This window comes from Perognathus longimembris, chromosome 7, assembly GCF_023159225.1.
Source record: "Perognathus longimembris pacificus isolate PPM17 chromosome 7, ASM2315922v1, whole genome shotgun sequence".
In the NCBI taxonomy this organism is placed as follows: Eukaryota; Metazoa; Chordata; class Mammalia; order Rodentia; family Heteromyidae; genus Perognathus; species Perognathus longimembris.
In genome coordinates, this window is record NC_063167.1 from 1,313,269 (window position 1) to 1,328,518 (window position 15,250).

Here is a 15,250-nt window from a genome sequence, read left to right on the forward strand (position 1 = left end):
CCCCTCCCCCGGCCGGGCCGAAGTCCTGCCTTCTGGTCTCCTCCCCGAGCTCACTCCTTGGCCCAGAGGAGACACCGTGCCAGAAGATGCGGCCCAGCCTCCCCCCCCCACCGCCCGCACCCTGCGGTGGGCCAGGGCGCAGCCTGTCTGAGGTGAGGGCGGTGGGTGGGCGGGGGGGGGGGCGGCTGCCCTCCTCCCACCTCTTCCTCCTCACCCCCTCCTGGACCAGAGAGCAGCTTTGATCCAATTTTCAGTTGTGGGAAATATGAAATGAATGGTGCTGAATCCCCGCCGGATGAAAGGCGGGCTCCCTCCCCGCGCGCGGGGCCAGATGGCAGCCCGGGCGGCCTCCCAGGCACACGCCCGGCCTTTGTGGGCCATTTAACACTGTGAATGGGGCCAAAGTGTGGGAAACTTGCTGGGCTCCCGGCTCACACCAGCCCCTGGGAGCCGCAGGGGGGAGGGGAGGAAGGCTGCTTCGGGCTGGAAGGGGGGGGGGCACTAGGACCGCCTTGGCAGGGGGTAGGTGGGGGGGGTCCTTTCCCTAGCCGGGCTCTGAGGAGGGGGAGGGTTTGCCCTTTCCGCGCACCACTGGGGAAATCTGAGGGGGCCCGCTCGTCGGGGTGGGGGGGGCTGTCACTGCCCCTCCCCGCCACGGCCCTCCATTTTGTGGACGGTGTGGGGGGGGCTCCCCATGAACGGGCTAGTCTGGCATGGTTAGGCTTGAATTCAAGAGGGTAGGCCCCGACCGGGGTGGGGGGGTGGGGGGGCGCTTTGGGAGGTGGAGAGGCTGAGGTGTTGCCCCCCGCTGACGAGCCGGGGCTTGGACTGAGGATGCTGTCCTGCAGCTTCTTCCTGACGGCTGGCGCGCTACCGCGTGACCACGCCGCCACTTCCAGCTTTTTGCTACTGCACTGGAGACTGGCGTCTCAGGGAGGTTTTTGCCTGGCTGGCTTTGAACCTTGCTCCTGAGAACTCAGCCTCCTGAGTGATGGGGATTACAGTAGGCGCCCGGCTCTACTAAGGAAGATTTCTTGGTGGGAGTTCACAGGGGTGGAACAGTGCTGCGAAAAACAGTTCTGTGGGGGAAAAAAATTAAACAGAATTCTCGTGGAATCCAGCAATCCCATGTCCGTGTCTACACCCCAAGGACTTGAAAGCAGCAGGGACCCCAAAAGATATGTATATACTGCGCTGATAGAAGCCAGAGGGAGAAGCAGCCCACGTGTCCGCTCACCAGTGAGTTGACGAAGAAGTCCTCATCAGCCCACACACGGAGACATTTCCCTCACCCCGCAAGGGGAGGCCGGGCGCTCCGACACGAAAGGGCCTCGAGGGTGCCCTGCGGAGGGAGAGCAACAGCAGGGGACGCCCGCGGTGCGGGTCCACTCCGGAGGGCGGCCCGGGCACAGAGCCGCGGAGGGAGGGCGGGAGCCAGCCTCGCCCGGGGGAGACGGGAACGGAGGAACCCCTGAACAGCGCTTCCTGTATCTGCCGCCGTGGGGTTGGAAAGGGATTTTCTGGGGGAGGGGGTGCTTGTTGTGGCCGTGGCCCGGGTGCTGAAGACAGGGCTGGTCTGGAGGGGCCGGGGCCGGGCCACCCTTGCTCACTTGCACACGGCCTGGGCCTGGGTTCTCGGTGGGGCTGGACAGTGAGGACGCAGCAGGTGCCGGGGCTCCCCTGCCGGGCTCTGCCTGATTCACCAAGGCTTTGGGGTGGGCGACGGCAGGCCGGCCGCGCGTTGCGTGTGCGCGTGGTGCGTGCGTGTGTGTGCTGTGCGTGTGCGTGCGTGTGTGGTGTGTCAGGACCCCAGGCGGCGGCTGGCTTCCTGCCTTCCCCTCCTTGGACCCCAGAAGCACACATTTGGGTCTGGCGGGGGGTCAAGGGCTGGGATTTTCAGGGCCACACGGCCCAGCCAGCAGGGGGGAGGGGGAGGGGGGGGGCCCCGTTCAGACCCCTGCCCCGCTCGGGGGCTGCTGTGGCGGGCACGCCGGAGTCGTTCTCCGCCGTGGCTTCCGTTCTGGGCTCTCGCGGCCCGGCAGCCCCCTGCTTGCTGCGGGAGGCACCCGGCCTCTCCCCAGTGGACGGGGTACACCCGGCTCCTGCCACCCAGTGAGGACGCCCGGCCGCCGGGACCGCTCAGCCCGTCCCGCGGGGGGAGTAAGAGCCCGGGGTCACAGCTTCCCCGTGCCAGGACCGGGGTGCGGCTCCGCCACAGAGCACAGGCCAGGGCGCCGCTCTGGCCTGGCTTCGGGGGTCCGGGGCCCCACGTGCTGGCTCAGCAGCTCCCGGAGTCCACGCTGCCAGGAGCTTTCTGCGAGCTCAACAGCAACGCGTCCCGGGTCCTTTCCCATGGGTGAGGGGCCCCGGGCCTGCGTGGGGGGGGAGGGGGCAGGGCCCCGGGCCTGCGTGGGGGGGAGGGGGCAGGGCCCCGGGCCTGCGTGGGGGGGAGGGGGCAGGGCCCCGGGCCTGCGTGGGGGGGAGGGGGCAGGGCCCCGGGCCTGCGTGGGGGGGAGGGGGCAGGGCCCCGGGCCTGCGTGGGGGGGAGGGGGGCAGGGCCCCGGGCCTGCGTGGGGGGGAGGGGGCAGGGCCCCGGGACTGCGTGGGGGGGAGGGGGCAGGGCCCCCATCCACGCCGGGAACCGTCGCTCCACGTGGCGGGTGCCACCCACAGCCTGACGTGAGCGGGCGGGGCCCACGCGCTGCTGCCCTCTGTCACGAGGGAAGGGGGGGGCCCGTCTGGCTTGCAGGTGCGTCGTGGGGGCTGGCAGCGAGTCCCCAGGCCTGGAGCCCACCCGTCCTCACGCCCTTCCCTCCTCGAGAAGCAGACTGGGGCCCCGGGTCCGGAGATGGGGTGGCTCGAGGTGGGCGTGGGGGCCGAGCGGGGCAGGCCTGGCCTTGCCCCGAGGGGGGAGCGTGGAGGCAGATGGAGCCTGCGTGGTATCGCGCCCAAGAGGGGGTGAGCTGGGCGGGCCAGGGGTGCCGGGCACGGGGAGCGGCGGTGGGGAGTCCCCACGTGTCAGCATGCTCTGGGGTGGATGGGATTGTCAGTGTTCTTTCCATTCTGCCCCTCCCTCCCTCCCTCCCTCTCTCCCTCTGTTCCTCATTTCTCCCTCCACTCCTTCCTTCTTTTATTGTGCCAATCCTAGGGCCTGGGTGTTCTCCCTTAGCTTGTTGTTCAAGGTTGGCGCTCTGCTCCTTGAGCCGCACCTCCACTTCCTGCTTTTTGCTGGTTAACTGGAGACGAGAGTCTCACGTTCTTTACTGGGCTGACTTGGAACCTCGGGTTTCAAATCTCAGCTTCCTGAGTAGCTAGGAGTGCAGGCATGAGCCACCGATGTCTGGTTGTACGTAACACACACACACACACACACAGCAACCCTGTCTCTCCGTGTCTCTCTCTGCCTCTCACACACACCACACACACACGTGCGTGCTTGCAGACATATCCATTCGCATACACTCAGGCACGCAGGTGCCCACGTGTGTGCCCACCTGGGCATCTGGGAGAGGAGGTTTCAGGAGCCTGGAGGAAGAGGCAGGGGTGGCCGAGTCTGGCCGGGAGGATGTGCCCTGCGCATCCACACATACGTGTCCCGCCTGCGCGCGCGGGTGCATGCGTGTGCCCGCGGGGTGCGTCCCACTGCCCTCGGGAGGACCCCCGGCCCCGCCCTGCGGGCGCTGGACACCAGGGCGCTGCAGCACTGCGGAGAGGAGGGAAGGGAGGGCTCTGAGAGGGAGGGGGTGGCCGGTGTCCCCCCCCGGGGCTCCCCCGTCCACTGTATCTTGCAGCTCCTGTCCCCCGCCAAGGGTTCTGACCACTGCTGAAATCACCTCCCTGGGCCTCTGCGCTCCAGGCCCGGGGCGGCCCAGACGGGCCACCCTCTCGGCTGGGCCTGAGGGTGCGGGGCGGGGCGGGCCCTGGGCGGGCACTCCCCCCACCCGTACACACACCATGCTTCCCCCCACCCCTGCCGGGAGGCTCCACTCCCCCCAGATCAGGAGGGGGGCGGGGGGGCGCCCCACGCCGCTGCCCTGCCTCTTCTCTGGGATGTAGAATGGTGACCCTTTCTGGGTCGTCCTGAGCACCGCTCTGCCTGTCTGCGGGCCGAGCTCTCCGCGCCGGGCTGCAGCTGGGTCTCCAGGGAGTGGAGAAGAGCCAGGGCCTCGCCGGGAGCCGCGCCCTCCCCTGCCTGACCCCCTGCCACCCAGCCCGGGAGCACTGGGGCTGCCTTCCGCCCCGCTCCGCTCCGACCCCGGCTCCCTGGGTCAGGGGCAGGGCTGTGAGGGGGGCCTTGTGTGGCACGAGGCGGGGGGAGGGGGCACCAGTTCCATCTGGGCTACATCTGGCCACTGCAGGGCACAAACCCACGTGAACCAGGGGGCCTGGCACCTTTCTCCAGAAATTGCTCTTGGGCAGCCCCTAGTCTCAACTCTTGCCTGGGGTGGGGGTGGGGGTGGGGGGTGGGAGGGGGCCGAGGCTCACCTGGAGGGAGCTGGGCCCACGCGCCAGGCACCCTCACCCTGTGACCCTGAGCCCGGGGGCCGGGCCTGACAGCTCCCCGGGCGCTGGGGAGGTGAGGACAGCGCCCAGCCCTCCCCTCTGGCCCTCCCACACCACGCGTGCTCCAGAAGCGGGGCCCTCCGCAACCCCCCAAGTCTCAGGCTGGACTTGGGGACCCTCAGCTTCTCCACGAATTCAAGCTCTGAGTCCCCCAGGGGGCTGGGCTCCCCTCCCCAGCAGGCAGGCTCCCGAGCCCCAGCTGCCGGCCGTTTCCCGCGCAAAGTCAGGCCGCAGCGGTGGCCCAGGGGCCGGCCGGGTGGGCTGGGCGGCGCCGGGGTGGCGGTGGGAACGCCGGGGGCCCGCGCTCTCACGCGCGGGGATTAGGGCGGCCCGGCCCACGTGGCCGCGCCCCCTCCCGGAGCGCCCGCTCCCCCGCGCGCCCTTTCCCCGTGCGCCCCCTCCCCGCGCGCCCCCCTCCCCGCGCCCCCCTCGCCCCGCGCCCCCTCCCCGCCCGCGCCCCTCCGCCGCGCCCCCCTCCCCGCGCCCCCCTCCCCGCGCCCCGCCCCTCCCCGCGCCCCCTCCCCGCGCGCCCCCCTCCCCCGCGCGCGCCCCCTCCCCGCGCGCGCCCCTCCCCCGCGCGCCCCCTCCCCGCGCGCCCCCCTCCCCGCGCGCCCCCTCCCCGCGCGCCCCTCCCCGCGCGCCCCCCTCCCCGCGCGCCCCCTCCCCGCGCGCCCCTCCCCGCGCGCCCCTCCCCGCGCGCCCCCTCCCCGCGCCCCCTCCCCGCGCCCCCTCCCCGCGCGCCCCCTCCCCGCGCGCCCCTCCCCGCGCGCCCCCTCCCCCGCGCCCCCCTCCCCGCGCGCCCCTCCCCGCGCGCCCCCTCCCCGCGCGCGCCCCTCCCCCGCGCGCCCCCTCCCCGCGCGCCCCCTCCCCGCGCGCCCCCCTCCCCGCGCGCCGGGGCAGCGCCAGGTCGCCATCCCCGAGCTGGTTAAAACCCCGCGGTGTCGGGAGAGCAGCTCGTTCCCAACTCCTGAAAGGGCGGGCGGGCCTTTATTGCGCTATTATAACGCGGGGCCAGATGGTCTTTTGGGAGTTGCCCCGCGCCCCCCGCCGCCGCCCCCATTCATTCCGGGCAGCCCGGCGCTCCTGCCGCGGGGGGCCCAGGCACGCTTCCGCGCAGTGTGGGAACCCACCGCCCGCCCAGCGGGAGGGAGGGCGGCCACGTGGGAGCACAGCCCCGCACCTGAGCACTGAGCACGGGGTGCGGGCGTGACCAAGGCCAGGAGACACCCAGCCCCCCCCTCGGATCCTCAAAGGTGTGGGGAGGGGGGCCCCCAAGACTCTACCCAGATGTGGAGCAACCCTGCCTCTGCCTTCCCTGGACCAGGAATGGGGGTTGCTTTGGAGATGGGGTGGATCAGAAGTTGGTGGATGGCGGGAGTGAACACCAGGGCCCCTCCCTGGCTTTGTAGCTGTCCCCCCCCCATGGCTCTTACTGAGTCTCTGTGTGTGTGCACACGTGTGCCCATCCTGGGGCTTGCACTCAGGGGCCTGGGCACTGTCCCTTCCCTTTTTTGCACTCTACCACTTGAGCCACCCCTCCATTTCCAGCTTTTTGGTGGTTGATTGGAGACGAGTTTCACAGACTTTCCTGCCCAAGCTGGCTTAGCAAGTGACGCGCCGGCTCCTGACAAGGAAAAGCTTTAAAATTTGGTATTATTGTCACTTTTAAAAATTTATTTTAGTAGCACTGGTTCGAACTGAGAGCCTGAGTCACACCCCTAGCCCTTTTGGTCTGTGTGTGTGTGTGTGTGTGTGTGTGTGTGTGTGTGTGTGTTAAGTGTTACCGCTCCAGGAACTTGAACTCCGGGCCTGGGCACTGTTTTCTCTCAAGGCTGTTGCTGTACCAGCTGAGCCGCAGCTTTACTTTTGCTTTTTGGTGATGAAGAGATAAGAGTTTCGTGGACTTTCCTGCTCTGGCTGGCTTTGAACCACAACGCTCAGAGCTCAGCCTCCCGCGCAGATAGGATGACAGACGTGAGCCTGCCCCTGGCAGCTGGCAGGAAGAGTCCCTTTCTACCACGCGAGGTGAGGTGTGATTGGAATGTCAGCAGCCGCGGTGGGCTCTTCCGCAGGACAGCGGTCCTTGACCTCGCCACTGCCACGGGGGGGGGGGGGGGGGGGGGATGCGACGGGTCGGGACGCTCCGCATTCCAGGCCGAGGGGAGGGAGCGAGCGCATGGCCGTCGGCATGGGCCGGTAGAACCTCTGGGCGGCCTACCACCCACACCCCCACCCTGAGGGCCACCTGCCCGGTTTCTGGGGCTGGCACCCGCGTCTGTACAGTGGGAATCTCAGCATCCCTGTGCCCGCCGAGGTCCGCAGGAGTTCAAGCTGAGCTGCCACTTGCTGGTGGGAGTCAGAGCGGAAGCTGGGTTGGAGCAGAGCGGGAGGGGGGGGGGGAGCCTCAGACCTGCGGGCAGGATGGGGGGGCGTGGACTGTCCACCGCTCCCGAGTCGGCCCGGGGAAGCTGGCGGTCTGCGCCGCTAGAGCGAGGGGCTCTTCTGAGTGGAGAGACCCCTCCCCTGCCCCATGGAGCTGTCTGGGCCCACCCTCCACCCCAGCTGGGAGGGTGGCTCATCTTTAACCCCCCCCAGCCTGACTGGTCCAGGGGCTCCCTAAACAACCGCAGGGGCGGGCACACGCTTGAGAAGGGAAGCACCCAGGGGAGCGGCCGCTGAGTGTGCCTGAACCCCGCGCAGAGGAGGGCCAAGCTCCCTCGGGGGCCGGAGCACCCATCACGTCTGGGGGGGGGGCAGTTGCCCGGCAGCTCTGCAGTGTAGTCTGCTCACGATAGCTTCGGGGTCTGGGATTGGAAGCCCTTCCCTTGCCCCCCTGACCCGTGGGGGGCGCCCACCCTGCCCCCCCCTTGCCTGACTACAGCTGAGAAGGGGCGGAGCCCAACGCGCACTTCTCCCCGCCCCGTCCCCTCCCCCGACACCCAGCACCCTCGCCCAACTCCGGCTCGGGGGGGCCCCTTCCTTCGGGGTGGGACAGCCGGCGGGACACCTCTGTCACCTGCCGGCAGACACATGGCCACTGGGCGGTGGGCGGTCGGGAGCGTCCAGCTCGGGGGGGGGGGCACCTGGCGGGGGGCGCTCAACAACGGCCCCAGCCCCCTTGGGTCTCCATAGCAGTGGGTGGGAGCTCTTGGGACCTGGCTCCGCTCACAGATGGAGGGGAGGGAGTAGAGGGCGGGGCGGGCGGGTGGGTGGGTGGGCGGCTCCCAGCAGGGCCGTCGGCACCCATGGGCCAGGCACGGCGCCCAAAGCTCTGCCCTGGGGCCCGGCCCCCTGGGGTGTGGAGCGGGTGGATGGGGGCACTGCTCAGGGGAGGAGCTGGCCTCCGCGTCCCACCCTCCTCCCTCTGGGTGCCCCCAGTTATGCTAGCGACACCCCTCCCTCCATCCCCCCCCCAGGGAGGTGGGCCCTGGCTCCAAGCAGGGGAGGGTGGGGTACCTGGGGGGTCTCCACCTCTGCCTTTGAAAGCACCTGGGCAGGTCCCAGAATGCCCTGCTCCCCCCCCCAGGTGCCCTGGGGCAATCCCTAGCACCCCCCCCAGTCCCCGTCTGCCTTCTGCCCCCCCCCTTCTGTGCGTGAACTGAGGAGGAGGGAGCTGGGTGTTGCCCGGAGGGCGGGGCCCCGGCGGGCGGGGCGGGAGGCTGCCGCCCAGCTCGGGCTCCGCTGGGCCACACGGAGGGGACGGTGGGCGGGAGGCCCGCCCCCGGTGGGTTCCCACACCCCGCCCCCCACCACGGACATTCGCCCTGCACAAAAGGCGCGTGCGCACGGCCACCGACTCATTGGCCACGGGCCACGGGGCTTTGTGTGCGGAGCTCTGGGCCCCAGGGGCCATCTGGGCGCCGTCCTCCCCGCCGGGAGAGGCCGCGGCTCCAGGGGACCACGCTGCCCGGCCGCGCGCCACATCTGGCCCCCCCCCCCCCGGTGCCCTCCGGTTCCCACAGCCCGCCTGCCCTCGGGGGGGGGGGGTGCCTGCCCCGTGGCCGCCACCACCGGGGCTCAGCGGGAGAGCCACCGAGCCGCCCGCCCAGCCCCGCCCCTTCCTCCCGGTTCAGAGAGGGCGGCTGGGGGTGCAGAGCCCCGGCCCCCGGCCCCGCCAGCCTGGGCGTTGCCCCTTGTCTCGCTCGGGGCTCCACGGCCGGCTTGCTGGGGTTTGGAAGCGGGCGCCGCGGACCTGCCTGCCCGGGCTGGCTGGGAGCGCGCCCTGCAGTCTCCCGAGGAGCTGGGGTTACAGGCGTGAGCCACGGGGCCCGGCTTCCCCGTGGGGTTTCGGTAGTGGGTGGTCCCTCCCCTGCCCAGGAGGGGCCCCGGAGGCGGTGGGCGCCGCCCTGCCCGTGGCTCACCTCTGGGTGCCCTTTCCTGACCTCCAGCCTGACCTCAGCCCCGGCCTGCCTTGGGCCTGGCCCGGACGGGGGAGGAACCCCTTCCACTGACCCCCCCCTCCCCCCCACACCGGGGGCTGAGCCTGGAAGGGAGGGGCAGGGCTTCCGGGGGGGGGCGGCGGGCGCTCAAGTCCTCACACTCAGCGGACCCTTCCTGACCAAGGGGCTTCTGGGGCGCCCCTGCCCCCCCTCGCTGGAGGGGCGGCCTGGAGAGGGCATCCCTCCCGCGGGCCCAGAGATAATCCGGGCTTTGAGAGGCTGTGAGAGGCTGGCCCCGGGACTTTCCCACAGCTCCACATAAAGGGCCGGGCGCCAGCTGCTTCCCCACAAAAGACACCAGCCATTCAGGGCCTCCGGCGGGCCCCCCCCAGCCGCCCGGCCTACCTGGGCACCCCCAGCCGGGCCGGGCGACCCCGGGGCTGGGCGGTCACCCAGGCCGGCCACCCTTCTGCCCGAGGCTGGCACGGCTCCTGGCCCCGCGTTCATCCCGGACGCCCAAGCCCAGAGCCCCCGGGAAATGCCCGCACACCCCCGCCGCGGGGCGGGCTTGGCTTGGCGCCGCCCCACCCAGTCCTGGGGTCGTGCTGGCTGCCCTGGGGCCCTCACCCCCCCCCCATTTACTCCCGCCCCTGCCACCGACGGCGCCCTCATCCTGGGGAGGGAGGGCTGGGGGGGGCAGAGAACAGGCAAGGCCTCCTCCTCCTCCGACCTCCTCCTGCACTGCCTCCTCCCGGAGGGAGGAGGGAAGTGGGGGGCCCCTGGGTTCCTGACCCCAGGAGTTAGGCTGACCTCCAGCCTGGAGGAGGGGGCAGCCCCCGGGGGCTTCCTGGAGGAGGAGCGGCCTTGACATTTCCCAGACTCCCCCTCTGAGGAGCACCAGGTCCCCGCAGGGGCCGAGCTGGGGGGGGGCTCCGAGGAGGAGGGATGGAGGTGGCGGGGGGGGGGGACCCTGGTCACGGCCCCCCTGCCAGGAGAGCTGGGTGCAGAGGGGCCCGTCTGGAGCCGGGGTGGCGGCTCCCAGGCTCCCGGCAGGGCCGAGCTCGACACCCCCCCCCCCCTCCCGGCAGGGCCGAGCCCCGCCCGCCCCGCCCGCCCCTGCTGGAGGGCGCCCGCCCGCGGGGCGGGGCCCAGGGCTGCGGTCCAGCTCTGGCAGTCGATTGGCTGCTGGCCGTGGGAAAGCGCCCCCATCCACGCCCCCCCTCCCAGCCCCATAAAGGCGCAGCCGCCTCTGCCCTTGGGGTCTGCACTCTGCTGACCGGCGCGGTAGGCACAGCAAAGCGGGGGTGCGGCTGCCGCTCGTCCCTGCGCCCCTGGCTGGGGACAGAGGAGGCCACACCCCCGGCCAGCGCCCGGCCGCCCCCCTCCCTCCCTGCAGCTCTGCTGGGGTCACCGACGGATTCCCAAGAGGCCCGGCCCCGCCTCCACCCACCCTCCCAGGCCCCTGCCCGCACCCAGCGCCGGCCAAACTGTGGCGTGACCGAAGGAAGGGACCCTGGCCTCAGCCCACGAGTGCGCGGAGCAGCCGTCGCCCACAGGGGGGCTGGGGGGGTCCCCGGGGGCCCCCGTGCCAGGCTCCTGCAGCCAGAGGGGAGGGGGCAGGCTGGCCCGGGCACGGCTCTCCCTCCTGCTGTAGGAAGGGCCCACCCTCTCCTAGTCCCTGTGCTGGACGGGATCTGAGCCATGGGTCCCGGGGACGGGGGGTGGGGGGTGCTCAGCGCACCCCGGAGTCCGGCACGGGTTTTGTATGTTACAGAGGTCTAGATTGTCCGCGGCCCGGGGCAGGGCCCCCCCCCCCCACAGCCTCTGTGTGTGTGTGGAGTCCGCAGGGCCCCGGCCGTACGTGGAAGCGGGCGAGGCTGGGTAAGTGGCGGGCGTTCGCGTCGGGCAGGGCCGGGCTGGGCGGCCGGGGGGCCTCCCCGGGCCACGGTGGGGAGCCGCGTGCCTCGGATCCGGAGCGCTGTGCAGTGGGAATGAAGCCGCTGGTCCGCACCGTCCACGCAGTCTCGGCGTCTGGGTGGGGCGGCCGCCACCTTGGAGATGCCGGGCCCCGCCCTGCGTTGTGGCCTGGGAGACTGGGGTCCCCCCCTGCCCCGCGGGACTGATTCCTCCCGGTGCTGCGGTCAGACCTAGCCCCTCCCCCCCCCGGGCCTGAGTGACCGGCAGGACCCTCGGATCTGCTCTGAGCAGACACAGCTACTTCCCACTCGGGGTGAGTGGGGTGCTGGCCGCCCCCCAGGTCGCCCGCCAGGATCTTAGAGGGGGCGATGGCATCTTCATTTCAGAGAAAGAAAGAAGGAGGGAGGAAGGGAGGAAGGCCGCGCTCAGGGAGCACCCCGAGGCCGGGAGGGGGGAGCCGGGGAGCCCTCCGCGGTGGGCTGACCCTCCACCTCCGCCCCCCTGCCACGGCGGCGGCTCCACCGCCACGCTTCCTTCCGACACCCCGGCCCAGCCCAGCCCCTCGCTGAGGGCCAGGAACGAGGGAGGGAGGGAGGGAGGGAGGGGGTTCCCGCACCCCCTCCCCAAGCTTGGGGGATGCGGCCCGAGGGCACAAACCCAGGCCGAGCCCGGGGCGGACGCGTGGGGAGCCCAGCGCCCGGGCTTTGCTGCCCCCTGGTGGCTGCAGCCGGGAGCGCGGCCTCCTGGCGGCTCTCACTCTAAGGAGGGGGGTGGTGTCCAGGTCCGCCCGCCCCAGCTGCCCGCCCCCCCATGGCTGCCCCCGGGGGGGGTGCTGCCCCGTGGGACGTGACCGGCACCGGGCGTGGCACAGGGGTGCTCTCCCAGGGGAGCACGGGGTGGCCTTGGGGGCCAGGCAGAGGCTGGCGGGCTCAGGTGAGCCCCAGGCGTTTTCTCCCGCCATTCCCAGGTCAGGGGTCAGGGGTCAGGGGTCAGTGCAGTGTGCATCCAGGGGAACCTGGAGGCCGAATTAGCTGTCACCAATGCTGTGTGGGAGGATGGTTGAGCAAATGAGTGAATGCTTGAGAGAACAAAGGGATGAGGGAGGGAGGGAGGGATGAAGGAGGGAGGGAGGGAGGATGGGGAAATGGTTCTGGGTCCCAGAAAGCTGCCTTCCCCCCTCCTCCCCCCCCCCCCCCCCAGAGTGAGGCTGACCAAGTCTCAGCACCACAGCAGCTTCTGACTTGGCAGAGCAGAGCTGAAGTTGGGCCCAGCAGCCACGTTTAAATGTCAACGAAGGGAAGACAATGGAGGGGGCCGTTTTGGGTTCCGGTTTCCGTGACGTCACACTGGGCACACTGGGTGTGGTGATGATGGGGACTGTGGCTCTGCCGTCTGCAGCCGGCGTCTGGGGGGCCGTGGCTGGGGCTCCCCCCGCCCCCCACGGTTTCCTGCGTGTGCTGATGAAAACGAAAGTTGGGCGCCCGGGGGCTGGGCCGGGCTTGCTGATTGCACGCGGGCTTTGACCCCTCTTCTTTTTTTCTCTTTTCAGCTGAAGGGGAGCGTTCCATCCCGAGGCAGTTGGGGTGCTGTGAAAAGCCAGCCTGGGCACGCTTCCCTGTTTACTCCAGGGAGCTTAGTTTTGCATTTTACAGATCCGCCAGGCAAGTGCTGGCCTTAGTACTGCCAAGACTTAGGACCGCCCGGCAGCACTGCCCGGCCCGCTGCCTTTCCTTTCAACAAGATCTCTGCGATGCGGTCCTCTACATTATGGTCACGTGCACACCACGGGGCCCGCTGTTTGCACACACACCGCCCTTGCGCCACCACCAGCAACACCCACTTTCTCTTTCCTGTGGTCGACCCCCACGCCCGCCCCACAACCTCTGCTCTGCCTTCTGCTTCTTCCACAGCTGCCCATTCTGGAATAATCCCGCCCTGGAGCTGGAGGGGGGGGGGGGAGGAGATGGGCCTGCAGAGCGGGAAGGCGGACGGGGGAGGTGTTCCCAGAGGGTCAGCCCAGCGGCCCCACATCTGGCACCTCCCCTCAGGATGGGCAGGGCAGCCACCTCCGCTGGGCTCTGCCCGGAGGCCGTGACTCCCAGCCTCGAGGGTCTGGGGAAAGAGTCGCAGAATGCCTGCAGGACCAGCCCCAGGGCAGGGGGAGGCAACGGAAAAGCTCGATGAGAGACAGCGGCCTGGTCCTACGGGCCCCAGCTTCCTTGTCCTCTTGGGAGGACTTGCAAAACGCATCTGCGTTCCAGAGCTGGGCTGAGCCCAGCGAGCCCGCCGGCCCCATCGCCTTATCAGCTTACACCGGGCCTCCCTGCACAGGGCGGCTCTGGAGCAGGACGCTCTCTTAGCTTCTGATTCCCTCTGCGGCTCCCCAGCCTTCATCAGAAGGAAGAGGCCCCGGCAGAGGAGGAGTCTGGGGTCTTCACCAGGCCGTAAGAGGGAAACGAGTCGGTAGATTCAACGCAGAAGCACACGTAGACTCGCTGCCCCCGGGGCCCTTTGTAGATGCGGCCTCCTCTTCTCCCACGTGGGCTGTGCTTGTGTCCGGGTGTGGGGCCATCCCTGCGTCTGTGCCTGCGTGTGCAAGACTTTGAGCCGCTGCCTTAGCAAAGCCACGTCTGCGCGCGGTCAGTGTCAGCCAGGGGAAGGAGCTCTCCGTCTCCCAGGTCTCGCCTGCGGTGCCAGAATTAAAGGGCAGGCAGGGAGGTGTTAAGCAGACGGAGCAGGTTTATTTGAGCGTGAATAAAACAGCCAATGTTTGTGTTCTATCTGAGGCTGGGTTTTCCTTGCTGTCTTTCCGTCATTTTAGGATGATTTGCTTTGCTATATATGGCCTGCCTGTCGGCCCTCCCTCCCTTCCTCCTTCCCTTCCCTTCCTCTCCCTCTGTCTTCCCCCAGCCCGCCCCCCTTCTCTCTTCCTGCCTGACAGTACTGGGGGTTGAACTCAGGGCCCAGGTCTGGCTCCCCCCCCCCTCTCTTTGTGCGGGTTCCAGGGGTTGGGCTCAGGGTCTGGGCACCGTCCCAGGGTTTTTGTGCTCAAGGCTGGAGCTCGCCCACTTGAACCACAGCTCCACTTCTGGCTTTTTGGTTGTTCACAGAGATAAGAGTCTTACAGACTTTCCTTCCAGGGCTGGCCTCACACTAGGATCCTCACACCTCTGGCTCTTGAGTAGCTGGGATGACGGTGTGAGCCCCGGTGCCCGGCTAAGGTGCGATTTGTCAGTACAGGTCTTTGGCAATTAACATCATCGGCATAATGTCTGGTCATTGAATGTATTTTTGGTCATTTAATGTTATATTTCTCCTGTCAGAGGATGCTGAACTTTGCTCCAGTGTGGGTGTTAGGCCCCTGGTCTTCGCCTTGACTTCATCATCTTTGGCCTTTCCTTCTCTCTCTAACAGCTGGGCGCCTCACAGGGAGTGGCCCTCCTGGGGCGCCGGCCACGGGGCCTGCACGGTGCCGCTGCGGACGCCCCGGCCTGTGGGGTCTGAGGCCCCAGAGGCCCCTGCTTCCCGGGCGGGCGGTCCTTCAGGGAGCGCAGCACCGTTCACGGGTACCGCTCACTGGCCAGGGGAGGGGGCTCAGGCTCCCCACTCCACCCACCCTTGCAGGGTCCCGGAGCCGGTCCTCTCTGAAGTCCCATCCTTCCTGGCATTCTGCTAAGGCACCTGGGCCCCAGTCTTGCCCTTGGCCCAGCAAGACGGGGGGGGGGGGGGGGAGACGCGCTTGGTTCTCTCTCCCCGCGCTTGGTTCTCTCTCCCCGTTTGGGGCCTCAGGCAAAGATGGAGCAAGCAGACAGCTCGTTCACTTCTGACTCTTCTCTTGGGGTTGCCATTCTGTTGCCCAATCTTGGAAACACAGTTGACTCACGTGCCTAGGAACACAGGGACCAGTTCTCTTTTTACTTATATAGATTTGCTTTTGTGAGACAGGGCCTCATTCTATAGCCCAGGATGGCTTTGAACTCATGGCTTTCCCGCTTCCGGCTCCTGGACTGGTGGCAGGGACTAGAGGCAGAGGGCGTGGGGGCTGCGGCCCCGCCTGGGGTCACACCGAGCCCGGGGGATGCAGGGGAGCTCGGAGCCCCTTCCCTCTCCCTCCCCCGCTCGAAGAAGAAAGGAGGAACATCCCCGGGGATTTCCAGGCCGTCCTGCGGGGAGATGGGTGCTGACAGGGCAAGGCCAGCGGCCGGCACGAGGCGCCAGCTGCCCTTGGACTCTGGGGGTGGGTGCTGGTTTAGGGCTCCTGAGCTGAAGCTGGCTGAGAGAGGCCCGGCCTCGGGGCAGGGGCCGTGACCCAACCGATCCAACCTCAGTTTCCCCATCGGCACGGGTGGTGCACCCAGAAAGCCCTCCACAGCCCTCTCCCGGCCCCTCGG